General features: G+C 39.1%; 1 pseudogene; it reads right to left on the bottom strand.

Moving 5' to 3' along the window:
* Positions 1-1,847: 1,847 nt before the first annotated feature.
* LOC122106756 lies at positions 1,848-2,428 on the bottom strand (annotated as a pseudogene).
* Positions 2,429-3,079: the final 651 nt, after the last annotated feature.

Below are 3,079 nucleotides of genomic sequence, written 5' to 3'. Positions count from 1 at the left end.
AATACATGTCATTATACCATCTAATGTTTGAGAATACCCATTGAACTTAGAAATTGTAAGATTCTCTTGTAATTCCTTGTGAGCCCTGAAACGTGGAGGATGGACAACACAACTTATGTCAGAGAGCTGGCTGGCTGCATTGTTTTTCATCACAGACCAGCTGCAATTTGTGCTACTCCCATATGCACATGTACACACATCCACAGATAATAAGCCTATAAAACATCACCAAATCAAAAGTAGCAAAATGAAGTGACATTTAGGTTGTGAAGTCTTAATTTAGGCACGACAATGATTAGAGTGTTTGAATATCATAATAACTGATAAATAGGCTACGTGTCAGACATTTCATTTCTTTTTAATCAAAACTCCTAGTCTGCTAAATTAATCACCCCCTTGGGGTAGGTAGCAGATTTCTAATTTAGTCGTAGAACATTAATAATGAAAGGTTCTGGAGCACATTTCTTTATTTATGTTCTTCTTTTTATTTAATTATGTTGGAGGTTTAAAGAGACAGTGCAGGAAGGAGGAGTATTACCTTGACAGAGACAGAAGCAGAGATAAATAGACAAAGCTCCCTATCAGACTTTTAACACTAAAAAGACCCTAAGGAATCTGTTGCCTAAATTCTCTCCCCGGTGTAAAACCCCTTCAGTTTACCAAAGGGCACTTATTGCTTACTTAATCAGGGTCTGCCCAGGGAATTCCTGATATTGCTATGCATCAACTGTGCCTCAGGTGCTATAGTAACACAAGAAAAGTGCACAAAAGTGAGAGAAAAGTCAGGGGCAAGACCTGTGGTAAATAGACAGTAATCAAGGCCAAGCAACTGCTTGAAGGAGTATATGGTAGCCAAGACCAAAGGTGAGAGAGGGACTGAGAGTTTGGCTGAGAGGAAGAACAGAGCAGAACACTACACTGCACAGAGCCTGTCCCTCTTTCTATTACCATTTGAGTTACAAAACAATATCCTCCGCTGTACATCTGAGAAATGTACAGAAAAAGCAAGACATGAAATCACCAAACAGTGAACACTTAGGAAAAATGCTCAGAGTGAAGCAGAAGCAAAGCATAAACAGCACTCATCCTCCATAGGGGAGTACAAGAAATAACAGTGTTAAAAGTGGATGTTTACAACTGTATATAAAATACTTAAACATAGCCAGGGAAAAACAATTGAAAATTGTAAAAGAGGGAAAGGTAAGGAATTAACTAGTTGAATTTGATCAAAGTACATAACATGTAAATACGTACATATTAAAATAAAACAAATTCTTTTGAATAGTTAATATATGCTATTAAAATAAATGTACCAAAAATTTTTGTCCTAACATTGGGGCTTGAACTCAAGATTATACATTTTTACTAGACTTTTTCACTTGTAGTTACTTCTCAAACATTTGAGCTATATGTCCAGTTCTGGCATTTTTCTGATTAATTTCATATAGCGTCTCAAAATATTTTTCTCTGTTGGCTTCAAACTGTGGTCCTCAGCCTCCTGAATAGCTAGGATTACAGACATGAGTTGCTGCCTTGACTGATAGACAATTCAAACAGACAAAATTAATAAACATCAAGTGTAAACTAGAATGTTTCATTTGCAAATCAAAACTTAGCTTCTATTTTTGGTTATAAAAATAATTTGGGTCCTTGGAAAATAAATAATTACATTTTTTTTTTGTGGGTCGTGGGACTTGAACTCTTGGCCTGGGCGCTGTCCCTGAGCTCTTCAGCTCAAGCTGAGCGCTCTACCACAGCACCACTTCCGGGTTTCTAGTGGTTTATTGGAGATAAGAGTCTCATGGACTTTCTTCTCCTTTTTTTTTTGATTTATTTGCATTTATTTTATGCTAACTTTATTCCCATGCCATAAGTTTTTGTTTCTTCAGTTTCTTCTGGGATACCTTTTTCTTCTGTGCAGCCTCCTCTTCTGGTTTAGGAACAATCTGCTCCTTCTCAGTAAGGATCATCTTAGTGTGGCAGGGGGAGCTCATGGATGGGTTAATCCTACCATGGGCTCTGTAAGTTCAGCAACACATCTTAGGTGCTTTGTTCACCTGGATGTGTTCAATGACCAGGGAGTCTGCATCTAAACCCTTCAGTTCTGCATTACTCTCTGCATTCTTAAGCATGTGCAGTAGACACTCAGCACTCTTTTTGGGCCACCGACCCTCTGTGCAGCCCCACTGTTTGGCCTGGGCACACTTGCCAACTTCACCATTGTAACGCCGGAATGGCACACATTGCTTCTTTAACATGACATCTTTCAGATACTTGGTCGCTTTTCGGCTATACATACCTTGATGGCCTGGGCTGTTACTCTGGTGTTCTTAAAGTGTACACGAAGATTGGAACCTCTTGACTTGCATGATTTTGTGGGTTTTTCTGGGTCTAGAGAGTAGTGAACCATTTTCACAGGTCACCTCTGGCCGCTTACAGAAGAGGAAGAGCAGGGGCTTCTTCTCATGGACTTTCCTGCGGGGGCTGGCTTTGAACCCCGCTCCTCAGATCTTAGCCTCCTGAGTAGCTAGGATTACAGGCATGAGCCACAGGTGCCCAGCTAAATAAGTATTTTTGATAGTTGAAGAAGAACCAAAGAACATTGTGTGTGTGTGTGTGTGTGTGTGTGTGTGTGTGTGTGTGTGTGTGTGTGTGTGTATGTGTGTGAATACATGTGTAATTGCCTGTACTGGAGCTTGAACTCAGGGCCTGGGAGCTATCCCTGAGCTTCTATATTCAAGGCTAATGCTCTACTACTGAGTCAAAGCTCTACTTGGGCTTTTTGGTGATTAACAACAGTCTCACAGTCTTTTCTACCCCAACTGTCTTTGAACTGCAATTCTTAGGTCTCAGCCTCCAGAATAGCTAAGATTACAGCTTTAAGCCATGGACACCTGACCATAAAGAACAATTGGACAACTGTTTGAATTGTTTGAATTTTGATTCTACTTGAGTAGAATAAAATATAAAAGCAATGAGGTATAAAACGTAAAAGAGTAGGGATCTAGAACAGCTATATACAATTTACCCAAATATAAATTCTTTTAAATTAATTTTTAATAAGTTTTTTATTGTGAAA

The sequence above is a fragment of the Dipodomys spectabilis genome, unplaced genomic scaffold (genome assembly GCF_019054845.1).
Source record: "Dipodomys spectabilis isolate Male_0828 unplaced genomic scaffold, ASM1905484v1 ptg000043l, whole genome shotgun sequence".
Classification (NCBI taxonomy): Eukaryota; Metazoa; Chordata; class Mammalia; order Rodentia; family Heteromyidae; genus Dipodomys; species Dipodomys spectabilis.
The sequence above is the reverse complement of the archived record's forward strand: the minus strand, read 5'-3'. Positions and strand labels throughout refer to the sequence as shown.